This window comes from Schistocerca piceifrons, unplaced genomic scaffold (genome assembly GCF_021461385.2).
Source record: "Schistocerca piceifrons isolate TAMUIC-IGC-003096 unplaced genomic scaffold, iqSchPice1.1 HiC_scaffold_574, whole genome shotgun sequence".
NCBI classification, from domain to species: Eukaryota; Metazoa; Arthropoda; class Insecta; order Orthoptera; family Acrididae; genus Schistocerca; species Schistocerca piceifrons.
The window spans coordinates 133285-160963 of NW_025728815.1; the positions used below are offsets into that span (position 1 = coordinate 133285).

The following is a 27679-nucleotide window of genomic DNA, read 5'->3' on the forward strand; positions in this document are numbered from 1 at the left end:
GTGCTGCCCCCTGTGAGAATCGAACTCACGACCCCTGGTTTACAAGACCAGTGCTCTGCCCCTGAGCTAAGGAGGCTGTTACAGCTTACACCTCTTTGCGATCGCTACAGCCCTCGAGAAAAATACATTTCAGAGTCCTGAAAATGCGTACAAAGATTTACTCTGCCACAACAATTCGCTACCACTGATGTCCACAGCGATGACTGACGGGTGCTGCCGTCTTTCGTCTATCGTCATCTGTGATCTTGGCTCAGGCCCGAAAAGACACGCTATTTTGAAATTTTCGGTTCAAAGCATTACATTGGCCCATTTAAAATTGTGCTGCCCCCTGTGAGAATCGAACTCACGCCCCCTGGTTTACAAGACCAGTGCTCTGCCCCTGAGCTAAGGAGGCTGCTACAGCTTACACCTCTTTGCGATCGCTACAGCCCTCGAGAAAAATACATTTCAGAGTCCTGAAAATGCGTACAAAGATTTACTCTGCCACAACAATTCGCTACCACTGAGGTCCACAGCGATGACTGACGGGTGCTGCCGTCTTTCGTCTATCGTCATCTGTGATCTTGGCTCAGGCCCGAAAAGACACGCTATTTTGAAATTTTCGGTTCAAAGCATTACATTGGCCCATTTAAAATTGTGCCGCCCCCTGTGAGAATCGAACTCACGACCCCTGGTTTACAAGACCAGTGCTCTGCCCCTTTTTTTTTTTTTTTTTTTTTTTTTTTTTTGTACGAAGTCCGACGCCTTATCCATTTTTTTTTTATGCTTTATCCATTTTTTTTCTTTTTGTATTTCTTTCACTGTGTTGACCCAGTGCAGCTCGGGGGAGGCGCGTTGGGCAGGGGTCGAAATCCGAGGCCTGGCCATGACGTCTCCTCCTCCCTGCACTGAAGCACAGTGGCACCAATACGTAGTAATTTCCCTTGGTTCAGAGTCTTGTGATACTTATATGTGGACACGGGGCTTGTGATGCAGTGTCTATCCAAACAGGTAAAAGCTTGGCAGGAAAGCAAAATAAGTAAGAGCTAGCGACAATGTCTTCCCTATCGTGAAGTGAGATCAGTATGCCCCTATACCGGTGCCATTAATGTAACTGGCGCAGGAGCGATCAAGAGAAGTGGAAACTTAACCAATCCCCTGCTTTTCCAAGACAATACTAAGCATATTCGCAAAGTCCCTCTTAAGATGTGGGAAAGATTGTTGCGTCCAGTACTCATGAAGCATGTAACCAATAAACGAAATAAAATCGGAAATACCATCACCATCAACCACTGCAAAAATGTAACGGCCAAGAAGCCACATAATGGTATTGTTCTTTGTCCCGGGATAAAAAACCGTGTCCGGCCAGCAGAGAATATCAGTTGTAAATGCCGATTCCGAGCTCCTGGTGAGTAACGCCAATCGTCGGCGCAGCCAGTACCACATGCGAAGACGGTCAGCGCAGGTAAATCGGTGTTGGAGTGTATCAACACAACCACACGTTTGACAAAGCGGAGAGACACTTAAACCTATGCGATGAAGTCGTTCATTCGTAGGAATCAGCTGGTGAACTACCTTATACCATAGGGAGGCAACAGGTGCTGAATGAACGGGTAAGCTAATATTCGTCCATATGTGACGCCAATTAAAACGGGGATATTGCAAAACAATCGGGATGGAAGAAGAAGACCTGTGCCATTTGTCAAGCAGTGTTCGCATAGTAAAAACAGGACGACGTTGGAAGTGGAGATCCAGATAACTAATCTCAATGTAGAAGTCCCGAACATGCCGTAGCTTCGCATTTAGAAGCCCTACGTTAATAGGCGGTGACAAGCTCGCAGGACGAACGACATGGAATAATCGCGAAGTAACAGTCGGGGACTCAGAAAATAAAAGATGGAGGGTGCGCTTAACATAAAGGGCCGCAGCCTTGACACGGACATCGGTGAACGACAAGCCGCCCGCAAGACGCGGCTTCGTAAGAACATCACAACGTAATTTAAAAATGTGCCCCCGCCAAATATATCTGTTGATAAGCTGGACCATTTTTGCACCCTGCATTCTTGGAAGCGGAAACAACTGAGCAACGTAAAATACTTTACATAAAACATAAGTGTCTAATACACGCTTTTTTTGCAGTAGCGGTATCGAACGCCATGAGTGTTCGAATAAAACACCTTGAAGCTTGGAAATGGCCACTTGCCAATTTTTTGCAGCCATACGAAGAGGACACCGTTCAAGATAGATGCCTAAATGTGTACGGTGTTCAACAGCCGTAACCCACGGAACAACCACATTTTCAAAGCCCCGCAAATTCAGAAGTTTGCTTTTACGGGGGTTGAGACGAGAGCCGGAGGCCGCAGAAAATTTATCTAGTTCCATTTTCAACTGCGGCACTTCGGCGGCGGAACGAAGCAAAACAACCAAATCATCAGCATAAGCTGTTGCTGTCAGGGTAACCCCAGAAATCGTAAGACCACGAAGTGTCGAGTTGAGACGAGAGAGGAGTGGTTGAAGGGAGAGAGCATAAAGGGTCATGGATAAAGGGCTACCTTGCGGGACGCCACGTTTAATATCAATGACCTTCGTTAGCTGGCCATTAATGTCAATCTTAGCAGAAATACCAGTCGTCATATTCTTAAGTACCAGCAGCGCCTTTTCATTAAAACCGAGTCGGCGCAGCAGAAGCTCTAAAAACGAATGGGACACACGATCAAAAGCCTTACTAAAATCAACAAATAAAAGCGCACAGGAAATATTGGTGACAGCGACAATCGACACGACATCACGATACCCCGCCAGAGGAGTCAATATGGAGCGCCCTGGAAAGCAGCTTTGACAAGGAGGTATCACAGGTGTAAGCAAGAGGGATAGACGTGCATTAACAGCCCTAGCAGCCGTCTTATAATCAAAATTTAAAAGGGTTAAAGGACGAAAGTCACTAGCTGTCTTCAAACCAGCAGATTTTGGTATCAGGACAACCGTACCTCTCTTGAAATCGGCTGGAATTGTGCCACCATTCAAGATTTCATTTACAATATCCGTAAAAACAGGCCCTATAATAGTCCAAAAGCGAACAAAAAATTCCTTAGGAAGGCCATCCGGACCAGGAGATTTGTGAGATGGTGAACAAGCAATGAAAGCTGAAATTTCGTCTGCAGTAAAAGGAGCTAAAAATTCCACATTATGGTCCTCTGTTAAAACTGATGGGATAGCAGTTAAAATCTCATCAACATCAAGCGGATCAGAATCAGCCACAGCATATAAGGTCTCATAGTAGCAGGTACGTTCATGGGTTATTTGATTCTGTAAGGTAAGCCGGCAACCATCAGCTGCCATAAGGCCGTCAATCAATACACGTCGACGGTTCTTGTGGTGACGAAACAGGTGGTACATGGAAGTCATTTCATGTGCTAAGGTGGACGGCGTTTTAGATTTAATCTTCAATCCTTCCATCTGAAGCCGTTTAATACTAAGGAGCTTGGCTTTAATTTTCCGAATCTCAGAAAGGTGGGCACCTGTCATCCGAGAAGTATCATAAAGTTCGCGAAGCACCGAATAATAATACTCAAAAGTCAGTTTCAGATCTCGCGCTCTATTATAACTGTAGGACATTAAAGTGCGACGTAGTTTTGGCTTCGCACAGTGGATCCACCAGTGAAGCTTAGACGGATAGTATCGCAGAGAACGTAAACACATGTCCCACGCCGTCTGTATTAGAGGTTCGATGTCAGGGTCATCGAGCAAGGAGACATTTAATTTCCACAGCGGCCGATAAAGTTTAAGAGGCTGACGCTCCAAATTAATTATAACCGCAAGGGCACAATGATCCGTAAAACTGGCTGGAATAACATCTACATTTAAAACAGAAACACTAAGGGGATCAGAAATATACAATCGGTCCAGTCGACTACTTGACGTGGCAGTAAAAAATGTAAATTTAACTAAAGTGGGGTGTTTAACCTCCCACGCATCGCGTAGTCGTAGTTGACGTACAAGAGAATGTAGCTCGAAACAATAATTAAAATGAGGCGATTGGTCCTTAGCTTGTAATACACAATTAAAATCACCCCCCAATATCAAAGTCGCAGGATTTTTGCGTAAAAGATAAATCAGATCCTCTTTATAAAAACGAGACCTTTCCTGCCGTTTGCTGGAACCAGAGGGGGCGTAAATATTAACCAAGGTTGTGTCAAATAACCGACAACCAATACCCCTTCCCGAGTCTAAGAGCTCAATTTCGGTAACGGGGATACCGTCACGAATTAGTAAGGCAGTACCTGTGGAAAACTCAGGCGCAAAATTTATAATAGTGCGAAAGCCAGGAACAAACAGGTGTGCAACGGAGACTTCCTGCAGGAAAACAACATCAGCTGCAGAGTCATAAATGAACTGCTGCAGAGACGCTAACTTCAGAGCAGATTGAATGCTATTTATATTTAAGGTAATAAACGTGTACGCCTGCAACATCAACAAAACAAAAGGGAAAATGAACCCTAATTACACCACATTAGAAGCAACGACATCCAGATCATCAACATCAGACATGGCAGAGGGTGATTGCCCGGAATCAACGGAATCAGAGTCATCCTTTGCATGCTTGTGTTTTTTCCGCACCGCGTGAAGATTGGGGGGCACTTTCACCCGACGGCGTATCTGATGCACACCAGATTCAAGAGCAGGTGGAGTGGGGGGTTCGAGATCAGGCACGTCAACCAAGGCATCCGAAGGATTAGCAGGGCGAGAGGAATCAGAAGAAGGAGCAAGCAAGGGGAAAACTGCATCAGGAACATCGGCACCGGCATCAGAAGGTGTAGGTATTGGAAGTGTAGGTGGTGGAGAGATAGGGTTGGAATCCGCTGAAGCGGAGCGCGCAGTTCTAGAAGCGATTTTCCGACAAACAGCTGTCTGCACCGAAGTGTCGTCAACATGTGGTGATGCCTGTGTCGGGGGGGATGTCAACACCACCTCGACCGAATGTTGGGGCTCTTGCGCCGACGGCGTGGCAGCAAGTTTGACGTCATCAGGCAAAGCAGGAGACACAGTGGGAACAGAATCCAAAACAAGCATGGGAGATTCCGGAAGTCTCTCGTCAGATCCGCAAACCGGCTGCGAAACAGCAGCTTCGTCATCAGTGCTACCGGTATCACTAGCACGACGGCGTTTGTTATTGGAAACAGACGGGATCGGTGTAGAAGCAGCCGATACATCTGGGCGAGTGGGTAACGGGGGAAAACCTGCATCAGAGGAAGGTGTCACCCGTTGTGAAGAATCTACTGCAGGAGGCTGACACGAGACAGTGGAGGAAGCTGCTGGCACAAGATCGGCAACCGTTAATTTGCGGCATTGTGCTAGCCCATTTTTAAGCACAAACACCCGCTTAGGGCAATTAGCACGAACATGACCATTTTCATTACTTAGAAAACACGTACCAACTTGCCCCTCATAAGTAAGATGAACACAATAACCACATACAACCAGATGGGACGGTATGTTCGACTTAATATGCATTTCAACCGATCTGACACCATTATAACATTGCAGCTTATGTTGTGCAGACCAACGTTCATTTCGAATTGACCGAACGGTACCATAACCAAGCAAAGCTTCCTTGAGGTAACTGTTTTCAACTTCAGGGGGTAAATTATAAACCCGAACTGTGGTATACGTAATTTCAGCATTTGAAACAGTAACACTGCTAACAGAACCATCTCTATGACGGAACGACACTTGCTCACCATGTTTAAGTAAAATCTTATCTAGCAAAACCGGGTTCAACAATTTCACAAAAAAGCAGTAAAGTTCTGTGTCAAAATACGCCGTATGTACCTGGTCCGATGTAATGCCAATCGTATCCACAATCCATTCGTGAATTTCCAACGAAGTTGGTTGAACATTCCTGGTAGCCTTGTTAAACTGAAAACTGAGAGTACACTTCCGCGGAAACAACCGGGAAGCCATAACACTTAATTAATGCGGCAAGAGCCGCTATACAACACAAGTCACAACACAAACACTAAGGCGACGAAACAACGAAGAAAAGAAGACAAAGAAACGTCACACACAGAAAGTAAATAGTCACAACCCGAGGGAAACGGCGGATCGAATACACAGCACGTGCGATCGCTGTCGCGTCTCAAGCGGAACGCGCCCCTGAGCTAAGGAGGCTGCTACAGCTTACACCTCTTTGCGATCGCTACAGCCCTCGAGAAAAATACATTTCAGAGTCCTGAAAATGCGTACAAAGATTTACTCTGCCACAACAATTCGCTACCACTGAGGTCCACAGCGATGACTGACGGGTGCTGCCGTCTTTCGTCTATCGTCATCTGTGATCTTGGCTCAGGCCCGAAAAGACACGCTATTTTGAAATTTTCGGTTCAAAGCATTACATTGGCCCATTTAAAATTGTGCTGCCCCCTGTGAGAATCGAACTCACGACCCCTGGTTTACAAGACCAGTGCTCTGCCCCTTTTTTTTTTTTTTTTTTTTTTTTGAAGCAGACACTCTACCACTCGAACGAATATATCTATTGAAAAAAATATTAAAGAATATCCACCACACAGCCACTTCAAAAGAAGTACAGTACTGAAATTAAAATCCTAAAACATGACTATATAATGTAGACTGCTTACTGAAATAAAGGTTAAAACACGAAAACTTCAGTCCTGGTGTAGAGAAGAAACATACATAAAGGCGGCAAATTCAGAAACAGTATAAAAGAAAATGGCTCACACAGGTGACCTTAGCCAACACCCTCTCTTTCAAATGTCAGGCTAAGCATATTGGCAAAATCATCTCGGAGGCCTGGCAATCGCAAGCGCTGCCAGTAAGCAGTAAGCATGTACTGCCGAAACGCTAGGTGTCCATCCTCTTCATGACAACTGTTGACAAAATGTACGAAATGGCCAATCAACCACATGACGGTATGGAGCTTCGTCCGCGGAAAAAAGGAAGAATCGGGCCGGACGATGATGTCAATAGTATAAGCGGCTTCAGCAGACCTAGTGACAAAAGCAAGTTGTTTCCTGAGCCAACGCCAATTAGCAAGGTGCCCACAGCAGGTGAATCGATGTTCAAGGGTATCCAGGAGACCACACCGAGTACAGGTGTCCGTGTCAGAAAGACCAATACGGTGCAGTCGTACATTGGTGGGAACCAAATTATTTATTACCCTATACCACGTGGACGCCACGGCCATAGAGTGGATCGGCAGACTAACGTTCTTCCAGACGTTCCTCCAGGACACGGATGGAGACGCCAGTTCTATTGGATTGGGACTGGCCAGCCCCTCCCAGCGGGCAATCAAGCTCTTGGTCGTTGGCACCGGTCGCCGCAAGAAGACGTCACCGAGGTAACTCACCGCAATGTAAAATTCCCGAATGTGTTTCAACTTAAAATTTAGGCGTCCGACATCGACAGGTGGAGCAAGGCTCGCCGGACGCACAACAGTAAAAAGCCTGGATGTAATTGAAGTCACTTCTTGCGTAACAATTAGAGTCGTTCGGCGGACGTACAAAGCAGACGCCTTGCGAGTAATGTCAGAGAGGCCCAAGCCTCCGGAGAGACGCGGTTTCGTCATTACCTCGTAACGTAACTTGAATAGATGGCCCTTCCATATAAACCTGCTAGACAATTGGCGCAACCTTTTCGCCACCATCATGGGAAGTGGGAACAGCTGAGCAACATAATAAGCTTTACATAGGACGTAGGTGTCTAAAATTCTGACTTTTTGCAAAATGGTAGCAGAGCGCTGCTCATGGACCATCAGAGCCCCCTGTATCTTCTCGGTGACAGATTTCCAATTGAGAGCCGCCATTTTTAGAGGACACCGATCAATGATAATCCCCAAGGACGTATGGCGATCGACAAAAGTGGCCCAAGGGACGTCAGCATCGCGAAATCCTCGAATATCAAGGAACTTACATTTACCCTGATTGAGACGCGCTCCAGAGACACGACAGTATGCATCAACTGCCCCTTTCAACAACGGGATATCATCTCGTTGACGGAGGAGAACAACGACATCATCCGCATATGCCTTAACCGAGAGCTTCCCACCAGAGAGGGACATACCCTGAAGCTTGAGAGCAATAGTCCGAAGCAGCGGTTCCAGGGACAAAACGAATAAAGACATAGAGAGCGGACTACCCTGAGGCACTCCGCGGCGGATAGCAATGGGCGGCGTCAGCTGCCCATTGACTGACACCCGAGCTGTTATTCCCCTGTACAAATTGCCAAGAACACCACGTGATGAAGCGTTAAAACCTATTGTACCTAAAACACGATCTAAAAACACATGACTGACGTGATCAAAAGCCTTATAAAAATCAAGGAAGGCAAAGGCACAATGTACGTTTGTAACCGCCGCAACCGAGACAACATCCCGATATTCGGCTACTGGTGTCAGAATAGATCTATCATGAAAACAACATTGATGTGCACCAATCACACCCCGAAGCAGAGAAGACAGCCGGCTATTGAGCGCTCTAGCAGCTGTCTTATAGTCAAAATTCAGCAATGTGAGCGGACGAAGATTGGCAGCAGATAAACGACCAGAGGACTTCGGAATTAAAACAATTTTCCCTACTTTAAAATCGGCAGGCACATCCATCCCTCTGACAATCTCATTTAAAATCTGCGTAAAAATGCCACCCAAAAGAGGCCAAAAACGGAGATAAAATTCTTTAGGCAGGCCGTCTGGACCCGGCGATTTACTGGACGGAGAGCGAGCAATAAAATCGAAAACATCATCTACCTGGAACTCCCGGAGAAATTCGCCGTTCGCGTCAGGCGCGATCGTCGCAGTTAGATCCCCAAAGACATCATCCGAAAGAGACTCACCAGAATCATTGGCAGAATAGAGACTAGTGTAATACTGATGAAGAGCACGAACCATTTCCTCCTGTGCACTAAGCTGTCGCCCATCATCCACCGTAAGAGAAGAGATGAAGGAGCGACGACGACGAGTCTGATGCCGTAGCAGGTGGTACAAGAATGTCAGTTCACCTTCAACAAGAGAGTGAGGCTTCGACTTAACTCGCAGACCATCCATCTGTCGTCGTTTAAGGCTCAAGAGCTTGGCTTTAATACGACGAACATCATGGATCCGCAGTGGAGAGGTACCCGCCGCGTCATATAGTTCACGCAGGACAGAGTAGTAATATTCATACGTGTTCTTAAAATCACGCGTCCTAGCAGCACAGTAGAAAATCAAAGTCTGACGAATCTTGGGCTTGGCAAACGCAGTCCACCAAACCAGCAAGGAGGGGTATCGCGGGACAGAGCGAAGACATCGCTCCCACACGCCACTTATAACATCATCCATAGCACTGTCGGCAAGGTGGGAAACATTTAACATCCACTGGGAACGATAAAGTTTTGCAGGTTGGCGACTAAGATTTAGAGTTGCAGTAAAAGCACAATGGTCAGAAAAACTAGCAGGAATAACATCGACAGAAAGAATTTTATCACATAAAAAATCAGATAAATAGAATCTGTCGAGTCTACTGCATGAGGACGCGGTAAAAAACGTATATTTCACCAGGGTTGGATATTTGTGTTCCCAAACATCACGCAGATGCATCGTACGAACTAAGTCATGTAAATCACGGCAATATTTAAAATTGGGGGACTGGTCTGCAGGGCGTAAAACACAATTAAAATCGCCTCCGAGCAGGAGACTCCGAGGACTCTGGCGCAAAAGATAAATAAGCTCTTCTTTATAAAAGCGCGAGCGAGCCACAGTGTGACCCGAACCAGAGGGGGCATACAAAACAACGAGGCGGAGATCAAAAAGACGACAACCAATCCCACGGCCAGAGTCAAGGAATTCAATGTCAGTAATAGGAATGCCCTCTCGAAAGAAAAGAGCAGTTCCTGTTGAATATTCCGGCGCGACATTAAAAACAGTTTGAAATCCAGGTAGAGAGAGATCAGAAAACAACACTTCCTGCAAGAACACTACGTCCGCACAGGCGTCGTAAATAAACTGCCGCAAAGAGGCAATGCGAACGTCGGACTCAATACGGTTAAGATTTAAGGTAAGAAAGGTGTATGCTTGAACCATAGAGAGAAAAGCGAGAAAGGAAATCACCTACACCGACGCACCAACGTCACAGTCCATAGCAGGGGAGACGGAGGCATCCGAGGGAGGGGGACTGGTACCCCGTTCCGCGGATCCCTTACGCTTCGGTTTTTTACGAACAGCATTAACGTTCGGCTGAACGCGTAACTTGCGTCGGCTGACGGGCAAGGAAGCTTCAGCCGCCGGTGACGTAGGAGGGTCAAGTTCTGTATCCGACACCACCCGTGCCGGTCCACATGCGGGATCCGGGGCCGCGGCGGAAACATCCGACAAAACGGAATGGTCAACACCTGCACTAGCTTCCGGCAAACATGGACTGCACGGAGGCGAAACGTGAGCAGGAAGGTCCGAGGCAGCAGAGTTGGAAGGAAGCGGAGCAGCTCCGCTGGCAGAGGTATGGGGCAGCGAAGCAGGAAGTTGTCGCGGCTCCACTTGTTGTGACATCGAAGTCGGTTCGGAAGACGGCGCCAACAGGCCCGACCGACGACCCGACTCGAGAGAAGCTGCGTCGGAGGCCGGAGGGGCGCCAGCAGCCGCTACCGGAACCGCTACCTCAGGAGGGCAGGGAGCAGCTACAGTACACAGTGGCTCGGAGGATGCCGGTCGCTCGGACTGGGGCATCTCAGGGAGATCCTCATCCGTACTATTTCCATCGTGTGGGCGACGCCTCTTATTATTCAAAAGTGGCACACCCACCTGAGGGACAGACGGAACAACATCAGATTTAGCACGCAAAGGAGGAAATTCTGTGTCAGGGTTGCGCAAAACCTGTGGCGGGGCGCTACTACCACTGGACTGTGCTACACCAAGAGCAGAACCACCTGCAACGAGGTCAGCGACCGTTAACTTGCGACGCTGTTCGAGAGAATTTTTTAAAACAAAAACTCTCCGCGGACAGTCGGTACGCACGTGACCACTTTCATTGCACAAAAAACAGGTGCCAACCTGACCACTATATGTTACATGGACACGATATCCACCGATCTGCAGGTGAGATGGAATATTCTGCTTAACGTGCATTTCGACTGAACGAATACCACTGTAACATTGCAGGCGATGTTGGCTTGACCAGCGTTCAAGGCGAATGCTCTTTATATCACCATACTTCTGTAGACCCTCCTTAAGATAGACATTATCCACCTCCGGTGGAAGGTTGTAAACACGAACACTGGTGTACGTAATGGAAGCATTGGAAAGCAGCACGGTACTTACAGAATCATCCCGATGCCGAAAGAGAACTTGATGACCGTATTTAGAAAGAATTTTATCAACCTGAAGTGGGTCCATAAACTTAACAAAGAAAACATACAGTTCGGTATCAAAATAAGCAGTGTGCACCTGATCCGAATGAACACCAAAGGTATCTACCAACCAATCATGAATCTCAAGAGAACTAGGTTGCACATGGCGGGTTGACTTGTCAAAAGCAAAACTAACTGTAGCCTGACGAGGAATAACCTGGGACGACATTTTCAAAATATGCGGTCGAAACCGCTACACAAAAAAACACTGAAATAAGGACAGAAGGTAACACAAGGTACGAAACAACGACGGAGAAACACTCACAGAAGTTGCAACACAACACGTAAACAAAAACGATAGTCCACTATACGTAACGCTACGGCGGAGCGGAAGACTAGGCACGTCCACACTGCACGGCGTCTAAAGCGGAACTGCCCCTGAGCTAAGGAGGCTGCTACAGCTTACACCTCTTTGCGATCGCTACAGCTCTCGAGAAAAATACATTTCAGAGTCCTGAAAATGCGTACAAAGATTTACTCTGCCACAACAATTCGCTACCACTGAGGTCCACAGCGATGACTGACGGGTGCTGCTGTCTTTCGTCTATCGTCATCTGTGATCTTGGCTCAGGCCCGAAAAGACACGCTATTTTGAAATTTTCGGTTGAAAGCATTACATTGGCCCATTTAAAATTGTGCTGCCCCCTGTGAGAATCGAACTCACGACCCCTGGTTTACAAGACCAGTGCTCTGCCCCTGAGCTAAGGAGGCTGCTACAGCTTACATCTCTTTGCGATCGCTACAGCCCTCGAGAAAAATACATTTCAGAGTCCTGAAAATGCGTACAAAGATTTACTCTGCCACAACAATTCGCTACCACTGAGGTCCACAGCGATGACTGACGGGTGCTGCCGTCTTTCGTCTATCGTCATCTGTGATCTTGGCTCAGGCCCGAAAAGACACGCTATTTTGAAATTTTCGGTTCAAAGCATTACATTGGCCCATTTAAAATTGTGCTGCCCCCTGTGAGAATCGCACTCACGACCCCTGGTTTACAAGACCAGTGCTCTGCCCCTGAGCTAAGGAGGCTGCTACAGCTTACACCTCTTTGCGATCGCTACAGCCCTCGAGAAAAATACATTTCAGAGTCCTGAAAATGCGTACAAAGATTTACTCTGCCACAACAATTCGCTACCACTGAGGTCCACAGCGATGACTGACGGGTGCTGCCGTCTTTCATCTATCGTCATCTGTGATCTTGGCTCAGGCCCGAAAAGACACGCTATTTTGAAATTTTCGGTTCAAAGCATTACATTGGCCCATTTAAAATTGTGCTGCCCCCTGTGAGAATCGAACTCACGACCCCTGGTTTACAAGACCAGTGCTCTGCCCCTTTTTTTTTTTTTTTTTTTTTTTTTTTTTTTTTTTTTTTTTTTTTTTTTTTTTTGTCTGTTGTGACCTATATAGCACATTAAACGAGTAATACCTGTAAGAGCAAGCAATTTTACGATAATTCGAAGAAATATCATTATCCTACGAAGGCTAAGACTCCCATGATTATCAACTAGCTATTACAAGCTGAGCAAATGAATTTCCTTTAAAATAGGTTTAAAACATAGGGAGGTTCTGACCGAGTGGGCATGCTCTGGAGCCTCTTTGCTCCTGAGATTAGAAAAACAGTCCTCTGGGCCGGATTTGAACCAGCGACCTATGGATAACTGTGAATCCTTCACTACAGTCCACCGCTCTACCAACTTTTTTTTGTTTTTGTTTTTTTTAATTAATTTTTTCACCATCATCACCGCTTTTTTTTTTTTTGTTTTTTTTAAATGCACTGTAATGACCCAGTGCAGCTCGGGGGAGGCGCGTTGGGCAGGGGTCGAAACCCGAGGCCTGGCCATGACGTCTCCCCCTCACTGCACTGAAGCACAGTGGCACCAATACGTAGTAATTTTCCTTGGTTCAGAGTCTTATGATACTTATATGTGGACACGGGGCTTGTGATGCAGTGTCGATCCAAACAGGTAAAAGCTTGGCAGGAAAGCAAAATAAGTAAGAGCTAGCGAGAATGTCTTCCCTATCATGAAGTGAGATCAGTATGCCCCTATACCGGTGCCATTAATGTAACTGGCGCAGGAGCGATCAATAGAAGTGGAAACTTAACCAATCCCCTGCTTTTCGAAGACAATACTAAGCATATTCGCAAAGTCCCTCTTAAGATGTGGGAGAGATTGTTGCGTCCAGTACTCATGAAGCATGTAACCAATAAACGAAATAAAATCGGAAATACCATCACCATCAACCACTGCAAAAATGTAACGGCCAAGAAGCCACATAATGGTATTGTTCTTTGTCCCGGGATAAAAAACCGTGTCCGGCCAGCAGAGAATATCAGTTGTAAATGCCGATTCCGAGCTCCTGGTGAGTAACGCCAATTGTCGGCGCAGCCAGTACCACATGCGAAGACGGTCAGCGCAGGTAAATCGGTGTTGGAGTGTATCAACACAACCACACGTTTGACAAAGCGGAGAGACACTTAAACCTATACGATAAAGTCGTTCGTTCGTAGGAATCAGCTGGTGAACTACCTTATACCATAGGGAGGCAACAGGTGCTGAATGAACGGGTAAGCTAATATTCGTCCATATGTGACGCCAATTAAAACGGGGATATTGCAAAACAATCGGGATGGAAGAAGAAGACCTGTGCCATTTGTCAAGCAGTGTTCGCATAGTAAAAACAGGACGACGTTGGAAGTGGAGATCCAGATAACTAATCTCAATGTAGAAGTCCCGAACATGCCGTAGCTTCGCATTTAGAGGCCCTACGTTAATAGGCGGTGACAAGCTCGCAGGACGAACGACATGGAATAATCGCGAAGTAACAGTCGGGGACTCAGAAAATAAAAGATGGAGGGTGCGCTTAACATAAAGGGCCGCAGCCTTGACACGGACATCGGTGAACGACAAGCCGCCCGCAAGACGCGGCTTCGTAAGAACATCACAACGTAATTTAAAAATGTGCCCCCGCCAAATATATCTGTTGATAAGCTGGATCATTTTTGCAACCTGCGTTCTTGGAAGCGGAAACAACTGAGCAACGTAAAATACTTTACATAAAACATAAGTGTCTAATACACGCTTTTTTTGCAGTAGCGGTATCGAACGCCATGAGTGTTCGAATAAAACACCTTGAAGCTTGGAAATGGCCACTTGCCAATTTTTTGCAGCCATACGAAGAGGACACCGTTCAAGATAGATGCCTAAATGTGTATGGTGTTCAACAGCCGTAACCCACGGAACAACCACATTTTCAAAGCCCCGCAAATTCAGAAGTTTGCTTTTACGGGGGTTGAGACGAGAACCAGAGGCCGCAGAAAATTTATCTAGTTCCATTTTCAACTGCGGCACTTCTGCGGCGGAACGAAGCAAAACAACCAAATCATCAGCATAAGCTGTTGCTGTCAGGGTAACCCCAGAAATCGTAAGACCACGAAGTGTCGAGTTGAGACGAGAGAGGAGTGGTTGAAGGGAGAGAACATAAAGGGTCATGGATAAAGGGCTACCTTGCGGGACGCCACGTTTAATATCAATGACCTTCGTTAGCTGGCCATTAATGTCAATCTTAGCAGAAATACCAGTCGTCATATTCTTAAGTACCAGCAGCGCCTTTTCATTAAAACCGAGTCGGCGCAGCAGAAGCTCTAAAAACGAATGGGACACACGATCAAAAGCCTTACTAAAATCAACAAATAAAAGCGCACAGGAAATATTGGTGACAGCGACAATCGACACGACATCACGATACCCCGCCAGAGGAGTCAATATGGAGCGCCCTGGAAAGCAGCTTTGACAAGGAGGTATCACAGGTGTAAGCAAGAGGGATAGACGTGCATTAACAGCCCTAGCAGCCGTCTTATAATCAAAATTTAAAAGGGTTAAAGGACGAAAGTCACTAGCTGTCTTCAAACCAGCAGATTTTGGTATCAGGACAACCGTACCTCTCTTGAAATCGGCTGGAATTGTGCCACCATTCAAGATTTCATTTACAATATCCGTAAAAACAGGCCCTATAATAGTCCAAAAGCGAACAAAAAATTCCTTAGGAAGGCCATCCGGACCAGGAGATTTGTGAGATGGTGAACAAGCAATGAAAGCTGAAATTTCGTCTGCAGTAAAAGGAGCTAAAAATTCCACATTATGGTCCTCTGTTAAAACTGATGGGATAGCAGTTAAAATCTCGTCAACATCAAGCGGATCAGAATCAGCCACAGCATATAAGGTCTCATAGTAGCAGGTAAGTTCATGGGTTATTTGATTCTGTAAGGTAAGCCGGCAACCATCAGCTGCCATAAGGCCGTCAATCAATACACGTCGACGGTTCTTGTGGTGACGAAACAGGTGGTACATGGAAGTCATTTCATGTGCTAAGGTGGACGGCGTTTTAGATTTAATCTTCAATCCTTCCATCTGAAGCCGTTTAATACTAAGGAGCTTGGCTTTAATTTTCCGAATCTCAGAAAGGTGGGCACCTGTCATCCGAGAAGTATCATAAAGTTCGCGAAGCACCGAATAATAATACTCAAAAGTCAGTTTCAGATCTCGCGCTCTATTATAACTGTAGGACATTAAAGTGCGACGTAGTTTTGGCTTCGCACAGTGGATCCACCAGTGAAGCTTAGACGGATAGTATCGCAGAGAACGTAAACACATGTCCCACGCCGTCTGTATTAGAGGTTCGATGTCAGGGTCATCGAGCAAGGAGACATTTAATTTCCACAGCGGCCGATAAAGTTTAAGAGGCTGACGCTCCAAATTAATTATAACCGCAAGGGCACAATGATCCGTAAAACTGGCTGGAATAACATCTACATTTAAAACAGAAACACTAAGGGGATCAGAAATATACAATCGGTCCAGTCGACTACTTGACGTGGCAGTAAAAAATGTAAATTTAACTAAAGTGGGGTGTTTAACCTCCCACGCATCGCGTAGTCGTAGTTGACGTACAAGAGAATGTAGCTCGAAACAATAATTAAAATGAGGCGATTGGTCCTTAGCTTGTAGTACACAATTAAAATCACCCCCCAATATCAAAGTCGCAGGATTTTTGCGTAAAAGATAAATCAGATCCTCTTTATAAAAACGAGACCTTTCCTGCCGTTTGCTGGAACCAGAGGGGGCGTAAATATTAACCAAGGTTGTGTCAAATAACCGACAACCAATACCCCTTCCCGAGTCTAAGAGCTCAATTTCGGTAACGGGGATACCGTCACGAATTAGTAAGGCAGTACCTGTGGAAAACTCAGGCGCAAAATTTATAATAGTGCGAAAGCCAGGAACAAACAGGTGTGCAACGGAGACTTCCTGCAGGAAAACAACATCAGCTGCAGAGTCATAAATGAACTGCTGCAGAGACGCTAACTTCAGAGCAGATTGAATGCTATTTATATTTAAGGTAATAAACGTGTACGCCTGCAACATCAACAAAACAAAAGGGAAAATGAACCCTAATTACACCACATTAGAAGCAACGACATCCAGATCATCAACATCAGACATGGCAGAGGGTGATTGCCCGGAATCAACGGAATCAGAGTCATCCTTTGCATGCTTGTGTTTTTTCCGCACCGCGTGAAGATTGGGGGGCACTTTCACCCGACGGCGTATCTGATGCACACCAGATTCAAGAGCAGGTGGAGTGGGGGGTTCGAGATCAGGCACGTCAACCAAGGCATCCGAAGGATTAGCAGGGCGAGAGGAATCAGAAGAAGGAGCAAGCAAGGGGAAAACTGCATCAGGAACATCGGCACCGGCATCAGAAGGTGTAGGTATTGGAAGTGTAGGAGGTGGAGAGATAGGGTTGGAATCCGCTGAAGCGGAGCGCGCGGTTCTAGAAGCGATTTTCCGACAAACAGCTGTCTGCACCGAAGTGTCGTCAACATGTTGTGATGCCTGTGTCGGGGGGGATGTCAACACCACCTCGACCGAATGTTGGGGCTCTTGCGCCGACGGCGTGGCAGCAAGTTTGACGTCATCAGGCAAAGCAGGAGACACAGTGGGAACAGAATCCAAAACAAGCATGGGAGATTCCGGAAGTCTCTCGTCAGATCCGCAAACCGGCTGCGAAACAGCAGCTTCGTCATCAGTGCTACCGGAATCACTAGCACGACGGCGTTTGTTATTGGAAACAGACGGGATCGGTGTAGAAGCAGCCGATACATCTGGGCGAGTGGGTAACGGGGGAAAACCTGCATCAGAGGAAGGTGTCACCCGTTGTGAAGAATCTACTGCAGGAGGCTGACACGAGACAGTGGAGGAAGCTGCTGGCACAAGATCGGCAACCGTTAATTTGCGGCGTTGTGCTAGCCCATTTTTAAGCACAAACACCCGCTTAGGGCAATTAGCACGAACATGACCAGTTTCATTACATAGAAAACACGTACCAACTTGCCCCTCATAAGTAAGATGAACACGATAACCACATACAACCAGATGGGACGGTATGTTCGACTTAATATGCATTTCAACCGATCTGACACCATTATAACATTGCAGCTTATGTTGTGCAGACCAACGTTCATTTCGAATTGACCGAACGGTACCATAACCAAGCAAAGCTTCCTTGAGGTAACTGTTTTCAACTTCAGGGGGTAAATTATAAACCCGAACTGTGGTATACGTAATTTCAGCATTTGAAACAGTAACACTGCTAACAGAACCATCTCTATGACGGAACGACACTTGCTCACCATGTTTAAGTAAAATCTTATCTAGCAAAACCGGGTTCAACAATTTCACAAAAAAGCAGTAAAGTTCTGTGTCAAAATACGCCGTATGTACCTGGTCCGATGTAATGCCAATCGTATCCACAATCCATTCGTGAATTTCCAACGAAGTTGGTTGAACATTCCTTGTGGCCTTGTTAAACTGAAAACTGAGAGTACACTTCCGCGGAAACAACCGGGAAGCCATAACACTTAATTAATGCGGCAAAAGCCGCTACACAACACAAGACACAACACAAACACTAAGGCGACGAAACAACGAAGAAAAGAAGACAAAGAAACGTCACAAACAGAAAGTAGTCACAACCCGAGGGAAACGGCGGATCGAATACACAGCACGTGCGATCGCTGTCGCGTCTCAAGCGGAACGCGCCCCTGAGCTAAGGAGGCTGCTACAGCTTACACCTCTTTGCGATCGCTACAGCCCTCGAGAAAAATACATTTCAGAGTCCTGAAAATGCGTACAAAGATTTACTCTGCCACAACAATTCGCTACCACTGAGGGCCACAGCGATGACTGACGGGTGCTGCCGTCTTTAGTCTATCGTCATCTGTGATCTTGGCTCAGGCCCGAAAAGACACGCTATTTTGAAACTTTCGGTTCAAAGCATTACATTGGCCCATTTAAAATTGTGCTGCCCCCTGTGAGAATCGAACTCACGACCCCTGGTTTACAAGACCAGCGCTCTGCCCCTGAGCTAAGGAGGCTGCTACAGCTTACACCTCTTTGCGATCGCTACAGCCCTCGAGAAAAATACATTTCAGAGTCCTGAAAATGCGTACAAAGATTTACTCTGCCACAACAATTCGCTACCACTGAGGGCCACAGCGATGACTGACGGGTGCTGCCGTCTTTCGTCTATCGTCATCTGTGATCTTGGCTCAGGCCCGAAAAGACACGCTATTTTGAAACTTTCGGTTCAAAGCATTACATTGGCCCATTTAAAATTGTGCTGCCCCCTGTGAGAATCGAACTCACGACCCCTGGTTTACAAGACCAGCGCTCTGCCCCTGAGCTAAGGAGGCTGCTACAGCTCACACCTCTTTGCGATCGCTACAGCCCTCGAGAAAAATACATTTCAGAGTCCTGAAAATGCGTACAAAGATTTACTCTGCCACAACAATTCGCTACCACTGAGGTCCACAGCGATGACTGACGGGTGCTGCCGTCTTTCGTCTATCGTCATCTGTGATCTTGGCTCAGGCCCGAAAAGACACGCTATTTTGAAATTTTCGGTTCAAAGCATTACATTGGCCCATTTAAAATTGTGCTGCCCCCTGTGAGAATCGAACTCACGACCACTGGTTTACAAGACCAGTGCTCTGCCCCTGAACTAAGGAGGCTGCTACAGCTTACACCTCTTTGCGATCGCTACAGCCCTCGAGAAAAATACATTTCAGAGTCCTGAAAATGCGTACAAAGATTTACTCTGCCACAACAATTCGCTACCACTGAGGTCCACAGCGATGACTGACGGGTGCTGCCGTCTTTCGTCTATCGTCATCTGTGATCTTGGCTCAGGCCCGAAAAGACACGCTATTTTGAAATTTTCGGTTCAAAGCATTACATTGGCCCATTTAAAATTGTGCTGCCCCCTGTGAGAATCGAACTCACGCCCCCTGGTTTACAAGACCAGTGCTCTGCCCCTGAGCTAAGGAGGCTGCTACAGCTTACACCTCTTTGCGATCGCTACAGCCCTCGAGAAAAATACATTTCAGAGTCCTGAAAATGCGTACAATGATTTACTCTGCCACAACAATTCGCTACCACTGAGGTCCACATCGATGACTGATGGGTGCTGCCGTCTTTCGTCTATCGTCATCTGTGATCTTGGCTCAGGCCCGAAAAGACACGCTATTTTGAAATTTTCGGTTCAAAGCATTACATTGGCCCATTTAAAATTGTGCTGCCCCCTGGGAGAATCGAACTCACGACCCCTGGTTTACAAGACCAGTGCTCTGCCCCTGAGCTAAGGAGGCTGCTACAGCTTACACCTCTTTGCGATCGCTACAGCCCTCGAGAAAAATACATTTCAGAGTCCTGAAAATGCGTACAAAGATTTACTCTGCCACAACAATTCGCTACCACTGAGGTCCACAGCGATGACTGACGGGTGCTGCCGTCTTTCGTCAATCGTCATCTGTGATCTTGGCTCAGGCCCGAAAAGACACGCTATTTTGAAATTTTCGGTTCAAAGCATTACATTGGCCCATTTAAAATTGTGCTGCCCCTGTGAGAATCGAACTCACGACCCCTGGTTTACAAGACCAGTGCTCTGCCCCTGAGCTAAGGAGGCTGCTACAGCTTACACCTCTTTGCGATCGCTACAGCCCTCGAGAAAAATACATTTCAGAGTCCTGAAAATGCGTACAAAGATTTACTCTGCCACAACAATTCGCTACCACTGAGGTCCACAGCGATGACTGACGGGTGCTGCCGTCTTTCGTCTATCGTCATCTGTGATCTTGGCTCAGGCCCGAAAAGACACGCTATTTTGAAATTTTCGGTTCAAAGCATTACATTGGCCCATTTAAAATTGTGCTGCCCCCTGTGAGAATCGAACTCACGACCCCTGGTTTACAAGACCAGTGCTCTGCCCCTGAGCTAAGGAGGCTGCTACAGCTTACACCTCTTTGCGATCGCTACAGCCCTCGAGAAAAATACATTTCAGAGTCCTGAAAATGCGTACAAAGATTTACTCTGCCACAACAATTCGCTACCACTGAGGTCCACAGCGATGACTGACGGGTGCTGCCGTCTTTCGTCTATCGTCATCTGTGATCTTGGCTCAGGCCCGAAAAGACACGCTATTTTGAAATTTTCGGTTCAAAGCATTACATTGGCCCATTTAAAATTGTGCTGCCCCCTGTGAGAATCGAACTCACGACCCCTGGTTTACAAGACCAGTGCTCTGCCCCTGAGCTAAGGAGGCTGCTACAGCTTACACCTCTTTGCGATCGCTACAGCCCTCGAGAAAAATACATTTCAGAGTCCTGAAAATGCGTACAAAGATTTACTCTGCCACAACAATTCGCTACCACTGAGGTCCACAGCGATGACTGACGGGTGCTGCCGTGTTTCGTCTATCGTCATCTGTGATCTTGGCTCAGGCCCGAAAAGACACGCTATTTTGAAATTTTCGGTTCAAAGCATTACATTGGCCCATTTAAAATTGTGCTGCCCCCTGTGAGAATCGAACTCACGACCCCTGGTTTACAAGACCAGTGCTCTGCCCCTGAGCTAAGGAGGCTGCTACAGCTTACACCTCTTTGCGATCGCTACAGCCCTCGAGAAAAATACATTTCAGAGTCCTGAAAATGCGTACAAAGATTTACTCTGCCACAACAATTCGCTACCACTGAGGTCCACAGCGATGACTGACGGGTGCTGCCGTCTTTCGTCTATCGTCATCTGTGATCTTGGCTCAGGCCCGAAAAGACACGCTATTTTGAAATTTTCGGTTCACAGCATTACATTGGCCCATTTAAAATTGTGCTGCCCCCTGTGAGAATCGAACTCACGACTCCTGGTTTACAAGACCAGTGCTCTGCCCCTGAGCTAAGGAGGCTGCTACAGCTTACACCTCTTTGCGATCGCTACAGCCCTCGAGAAAAATACATTTCAGAGTCCTGAAAATGCGTACAAAGATTTACTCTGCCACAACAATTCGCTACCACTGAGGTCCACAGCGATGACTGACGGGTGCTGCCGTCTTTCGTCATCTGTGATCTTGGCTCAGGCCCGAAAAGACACGCTATTTTGAAATTTTCGGTTCAAAGCATTACATTGGCCCATTTAAAATTGTGCTGCCCCCTGTGAGAATCGAACTCACGACCCCTGGTTTACAAGACCAGTGCTCTGCCCCTGAGCTAAGGAGGCTGCTACAGCTTACACCTCTTTGCGATCGCTACAGCCCTCGAGAAAAATACATTTCAGAGTCCTGAAAATGCGTACAAAGATTTACTCTGCCACAACAATTCGCTACCACTGAGGTCCACAGCGATGACTGACGGGTGCTGCCGTCTTTCGTCTATCGTCATCTGTGATCTTGGCTCAGGCCCGAAAAGACACGCTATTTTGAAATTTTCGGTTCAAAGCATTACATTGGCCCATTTAAAATTGTGCTGCCCCCTGTGAGAATCGAACTCACGACCCCTGGTTTACAAGACCAGTGCTCTGCCCCTGAGCTAAGGAGGCTGCTACAGCTTACACCTCTTTGCGATCGCTACAGCCCTCGAGAAAAATACATTTCAGAGTCCTGAAAATGCGTACAAAGATTTACTCTGCCACAACAATTCGCTACCACTGAGGTCCACAGCGATGACTGACGGGTGCTGCCGTGTTTCGTCTATCGTCATCTGTGATCTTGGCTCAGGCCCGAAAAGACACGCTATTTTGAAATTTTCGGTTCAAAGCATTACATTGGCCCATTTAAAATTGTACTGCCCCCTGTGAGAATCGAACTCACGACCCCTGGTTTACAAGACCAGTGCTCTGCCCCTGAGCTAAGGAGGCTGCTACAGCTTACACCTCTTTGCGATCGCTACAGCCCTCGAGAAAAATACATTTCAGAGTCCTGAAAATGCGTACAAAGATTTACTCTGCCACAACAATTCGCTACCACTGAGGTCCACAGCGATGACTGACGGGTGCTGCCGTCTTTCGTCTATCGTCATCTGTGATCTTGGCTCAGGCCCGAAAAGACACGCTATTTTGAAATTTTCGGTTCAAAGCATTACATTGGCCCATTTAAAATTGTGCTGCCCCCTGTGAGAATCGAACTCACGACCCCTGGTTTACAAGACCAGTGCTCTGCCCCCTTTTTTTTTTTTTTTTTTTAACCACTTTTTTTTTTTTTTTCTTTTTATTGCCTTAACCACTTTTTTTTTCTCGCGTTAACCACTTTTTAGTTTTTGTATTAAACCATTTTAATGACCCAGTGCAGCTCGGTGGATGCGCGTTGGGCAGGGGTCGAATCCCGAGGCCTGGCCATGACGTCTCCTCCTCCCTGCACTGAAGCACAGTGGCACCAATACATAGTAATTGTCCTTGGTTCGGAGTCTCATGATACTGATATGTGGACACGGGGCTTATTTATGCGTTGTCTATCCAAACAGGTAAAAGCTTGGCAGGAAGGCAAAATAACTAAGAGCTAGCGAGAATGTCTTCCCTCTCACGAAGTGAGATCACTATCCCGCTATACCGGTGCCATTAATGCAACTGGCGCAGGAGCGAGCAATAGAAGTGGAAACTTAACCAATCCCCTGCTTTTCGAAAACAATACTGAGCATATTCGCAAAGTCCCTCTTAAGATGTGGGAAAGATTGTTGCGTCCAGTACTCATGAAGCATGTAACCAGTAAACGAAATAAAATCGGAAATACCATCACCATCAACCACTGCAAAAATGTAACGGCCAAGAAGCCACATAATGGTGTTGTTCTTTGTCCGGGGATAAAAAACCGTGTCCGGCCAGCGGAGAATATCCGTTGTAAAAGCTGATTCCGAGCTTCTGGTGAGTAACGCCAATTGTCGGCGCAGCCAGTACCACATGCGAAGACGGTCAGCGCAGGTAAATCGGTGTGGGAGTGTATCAATACAACCACACGTTTGACAAAGCGGAGTGACACTTAAACCTATACGATGAAGTCGTTCGTTCGTAGGAATCAGCTGATTAACTACCTTATACCATAGGGAGGCAACAGGTGCGGAATGAACGGGTAAGCTGATATTCGTCCATATGTTACGCCAATGAAAACGGGGATATTGCAAAACAACCGGGTTGGATGAAGAAGACCTGTGCCATTTGTCAAGCAGTGTTCGCGTAGTAAAAACAGGACTACGTTGTAAGTGGAGATCCAGATAACTAATCTCAATGTAGAAGTCCCGAACATGCCGTAGCTTCGCATTTAGAGGCCCTACGTTAATAGGCGGTGACAAGCTCGCAGGTCGAACGACATGGAATAATCGCGAGGTAACAGTCGGGGACTCAGAAAATAAAAGATGGAGGGTGCGCTTAACATAAAGGGCAGCAGCCTTGACACGGACATCGGTGAACGACAAGCCGCCCTCAAGACGCGGCTTCGTAAGAACATCACAACGTAATTTAAAAATGTGCCCCCACCAAATATACCTGTTAATAAGCTGGACCATTTTTGCACCCTGCATTCTGGGAAGCGGAAACAACTGAGCAACGTAATACACTTTACATAAGACATAAGTGTCTAATACATGCTTTTTTTGCAGTATCGGTATCGAACGCCATGAGTGTTCGAATAAAACACCTTGAAGCTTGGAAATGGCCACTTGCCAATTTTTCGCAGCCATACGAAGAGGACACCGTTCAAGATAGATACCTAAATGTGTATGATGTTCAACAGCCGTAACCCACGGAACAACCACATGTTCAAAGCCCCGCAAATTCAGGAGTTTGCATTTACGGGGGTTGATACGAGAACCTGAGGCAGCAGAAAATTTATCTAGTTCCATTTTCAACAGCGGCACTTCTGCGGTGGAACGAAGCAAAACAACCAAATCATCAGCATAAGCTGTTGCTGTCAGGGTAACCCCAGAGATCGTAAGACCACGAAGTGTCGAGTTGAGACGTGTGAGGAGTGGTTGAAGGGAGAGAGCATAAAGGGTCATGGATAAAGGGCTACCTTGCGGGACGCCACGTTTAATATCAATGACCTTCGTCAGCTGTCCATTAATGTCAATCATAGCAGAAATGCCAGTCGTCATATTCTTAAGAACCAGCAGTGCCTTTTCATTAAAACCGAGTCGGCGCAGCAGAAGCTCTAAAAACGAATGGGACACACGATCAAAAGCCTTACTAAAATCAACAAATAAAAGCGCACAGGAAATATTGGTAACAGCGACAATCGACACAATGTCACGATACCCCGCCAGAGGCGTCAAGATGGAGCGCCCCGGAAAGCAGCTTTGACAAGGAGTTATCACAGGTGTAAGCAAGAGGGATAGACGTGCATTAACAGCCCTAGCAGCCGTCTTATAATCAAAATTTAAAAGGGTTAAAGGACGAAAGTCACTAGCTGTCTTCAAACCAGCAGATTTCGGTATCAGGACAACCGTACCTCTCTTGAAATCGGCTGGAATTGTGCCACCATTCAAAATTTCATTTACTATATCCGTAAAAACAGGCCCTATAATAGTCCAAAAGCGAACAAAAAACTCCTTAGGAAGGCCATCCGGACCAGGAGATTTGTGAGATGGTGAACAAGCAATGAAAGCTGAAATTTCGTCTGCAGTAAAAGGAGCTAAAAATTCCATATTATGGTCCTCTGTTAAAACTGATGGGATAGCAGTTAAAATTTCGTCAACATCAAGCGGATCAGAATCAGCCACAGCATATAAGGTCTCATAGTAGCAGGTAAGTTCATGGGTTATTTGATTCTGTAAGGTAAGCCGGCGACCATCAGCTGCCATAAGGCCGTCAATCAATACACGTCGACGGTTCTTGTGGTGACGAAACAGATGGTACATGGAAGTCATTTCATGTGCTAAGGTGGACGGCGGTTTAGATTTAACCTTCAATCCTTCCATCTGAAGCCGTTTAATACTAAGGAGCTTGGCTTTAATTTTCCGAACCTCAGAAAGGTGGGCACATGTCATTCGAGAAGTATCATAAAGTTCGCGAAGCACCGAATAATAATACTCAAAAGTCAGTTTCAGATCTCGCGCTCTATTATAACTGTAGGACATTAAAGTGCGACGTAGTTTTGGCTTCGCACAGTGGATCCACCAGTGAAGCTTAGACGGATAGTATCGCAGAGAACGTAAACACATGTCCCACGCCGTCTGTATTAGAGGTTCGATGTCAGGGTCATCGAGCAAGGAGACATTTAATTTCCACAGTGGCCGATAAAGTTTAAGAGGCTGACGCTCCAAATTAATTATAACCGCAAGGGCACAATGATCCGTAAAACTGGCTGGAATAACATCTACATTTAAAACAGAAACACTAAGGGGATCAGAAATATACAATCGGTCCAGTCGACTACTTGACGTGGCAGTAAAAAATGTAAATTTAACTAAAGTGGGGTGTTTAACCTCCCACGCATCGCGTAGTCGTAGTTGACGTACAAGAGAATGTAGCTCGAAACAATAATTAAAATGAGGGGATTGGTCCTTAGCTTGTAATACACAATTAAAATCACCCCCCAATATCAAAGTCGCAGGATTTTTGCGTAAAAGATAAATCAGATCCTCTTTATAAAAACGAGACCTTTCCTGCCGTTTGCTGGAACCAGAGGGGGCGTAAATATTAACCAAGGTTGTGTCAAATAACCGACAACCAATACCCCTTCCCGAGTCTAAGAGCTCAATTTCGGTAACGGGGATACCGTCACGAATTAGTAAGGCAGTACCTGTGGAAAACTCAGGCGCAAAATTTATAATAGTGCGAAAGCCAGGAACAAACAGGTGTGCAACGGAGACTTCCTGCAGGAAAACAACATCAGCTGCAGAGTCATAAATGAACTGCTGCAGAGACGCTAACTTCAGAGCAGATTGAATGCTATTTATATTTAAGGTAATAAACGTGTACGCCTGCAACATCAACCAAAAAAGGGAAAATGAACCCTAATTACACCACATTAGAAGCAACTACATCCAGATCATCAACATCAGACATGGCAGAGGGTGATTGCCCGGAATCAACGGAATCAGAGTCATCCTTTGCATGCTTGTGTTTTTTCCGCACCGCGTGAAGATTGGGGGGCACTTTCACCCGACGGCGTATCTGATGCACACCAGATTCAAGAGCAGGTGGAGTGGGGGGTTCGAGATCAGGCACGTCAACCAAGGCATCCGAAGGATTAGCAGGGCGAGAGGAATCAGAAGAAGGAGCAAGCAAGGGGAAAACTGCATCAGGAACATCGGCACCGGCATCAGAAGGTGTAGGTATTGGAAGTGTAGGAGGTGGAGAGATAGGTTTGGAATCCGCTGAAGCGGAGCGCGCAGTTCTAGAAGCGATTTTCCGACAAACAGCTGTCTGCACCGAAGTGTCGTCAACATGTTGTGATGCCTGTGTCGGGAGGGATGTCAACACCACCTCGACCGAATGTTGGGGCTCTTGCGCCGACAGCGTGGCAGCAGGTTTGACGTCATCAGGCAAAGCAGGAGACACAGTGGGAACAGAATCCAAAACAAGCATGGGAGATTCCGGAATTCTCTCGTCAGATTCGCAAACCGGCTGCGAAACAGCAGCTTCGTCATCAGTGCTACCGGTATCACTAGCACGACGGCGTTTGTTATTGGAAACAGACGGGATCGGTGTAGAATCAGCCGATACATCTGGGCGAGTGGGTAACGGGGGAAAACCTGCATCAGAGGAAGGTGTCACCCGTTGTGAAGAATCTACTGCAGGAGGCTGACACGAGACAGTGGAGGAAGCTGCTGGCACAAGATCGGCAACCGTTAATTTGCGGCGTTGTGATAGCCCATTTTTAAGCACAAACACTCGCTTAGGGCAATTAGCACGAACATGACCATTTTCATTACATAGAAAACACGTACCAACTTGCCCCTCATAAGTAAGATGAACACGGTAACCGCATACAACCA

The 27679-nt window shown here is 46.6% G+C and overlaps 17 non-coding genes across 17 annotated transcripts; all 17 read right to left on the minus strand.

Annotated features, from left to right (window-relative positions):
- Positions 1–4: 4 nt before the first annotated feature.
- On the minus strand, positions 5–76 carry Trnat-ugu. Its single transcript has one exon. It is a non-coding gene; the product is annotated as a tRNA-Thr (tRNA).
- A 246-nt stretch (positions 77–322) lies between these two features.
- Trnat-ugu lies at positions 323–394 on the minus strand. The gene has a single exon. It is a non-coding gene; the product is annotated as a tRNA-Thr (tRNA).
- An 11612-nt stretch (positions 395–12006) lies between these two features.
- Positions 12007–12078, minus strand: Trnat-ugu. The gene has a single exon. It is a non-coding gene; the product is annotated as a tRNA-Thr (tRNA).
- Positions 12079–12324: 246 nt separating this feature from the next.
- Trnat-ugu lies at positions 12325–12396 on the minus strand. The gene has a single exon. It is a non-coding gene; the product is annotated as a tRNA-Thr (tRNA).
- Positions 12397–18730: 6334 nt separating this feature from the next.
- On the minus strand, positions 18731–18802 carry Trnat-ugu. Its single transcript has one exon. It is a non-coding gene; the product is annotated as a tRNA-Thr (tRNA).
- A 246-nt stretch (positions 18803–19048) lies between these two features.
- Positions 19049–19120, minus strand: Trnat-ugu. The gene has a single exon. It is a non-coding gene; the product is annotated as a tRNA-Thr (tRNA).
- A 246-nt stretch (positions 19121–19366) lies between these two features.
- Trnat-ugu lies at positions 19367–19438 on the minus strand. The gene has a single exon. It is a non-coding gene; the product is annotated as a tRNA-Thr (tRNA).
- Positions 19439–19684: 246 nt separating this feature from the next.
- On the minus strand, positions 19685–19756 carry Trnat-ugu. The gene has a single exon. It is a non-coding gene; the product is annotated as a tRNA-Thr (tRNA).
- Positions 19757–20002: 246 nt separating this feature from the next.
- Trnat-ugu lies at positions 20003–20074 on the minus strand. Its single transcript has one exon. It is a non-coding gene; the product is annotated as a tRNA-Thr (tRNA).
- A 243-nt stretch (positions 20075–20317) lies between these two features.
- On the minus strand, positions 20318–20391 carry Trnat-ugu. Its single transcript has one exon. It is a non-coding gene; the product is annotated as a tRNA-Thr (tRNA).
- Positions 20392–20637: 246 nt separating this feature from the next.
- Trnat-ugu lies at positions 20638–20709 on the minus strand. The gene has a single exon. It is a non-coding gene; the product is annotated as a tRNA-Thr (tRNA).
- A 246-nt stretch (positions 20710–20955) lies between these two features.
- Trnat-ugu lies at positions 20956–21027 on the minus strand. The gene has a single exon. It is a non-coding gene; the product is annotated as a tRNA-Thr (tRNA).
- A 246-nt stretch (positions 21028–21273) lies between these two features.
- Trnat-ugu lies at positions 21274–21345 on the minus strand. Its single transcript has one exon. It is a non-coding gene; the product is annotated as a tRNA-Thr (tRNA).
- Positions 21346–21591: 246 nt separating this feature from the next.
- Positions 21592–21663, minus strand: Trnat-ugu. The gene has a single exon. It is a non-coding gene; the product is annotated as a tRNA-Thr (tRNA).
- A 239-nt stretch (positions 21664–21902) lies between these two features.
- On the minus strand, positions 21903–21974 carry Trnat-ugu. Its single transcript has one exon. It is a non-coding gene; the product is annotated as a tRNA-Thr (tRNA).
- Positions 21975–22220: 246 nt separating this feature from the next.
- On the minus strand, positions 22221–22292 carry Trnat-ugu. The gene has a single exon. It is a non-coding gene; the product is annotated as a tRNA-Thr (tRNA).
- Positions 22293–22538: 246 nt separating this feature from the next.
- On the minus strand, positions 22539–22610 carry Trnat-ugu. Its single transcript has one exon. It is a non-coding gene; the product is annotated as a tRNA-Thr (tRNA).
- Between the last annotated feature and the right edge of the window lie 5069 nt (positions 22611–27679).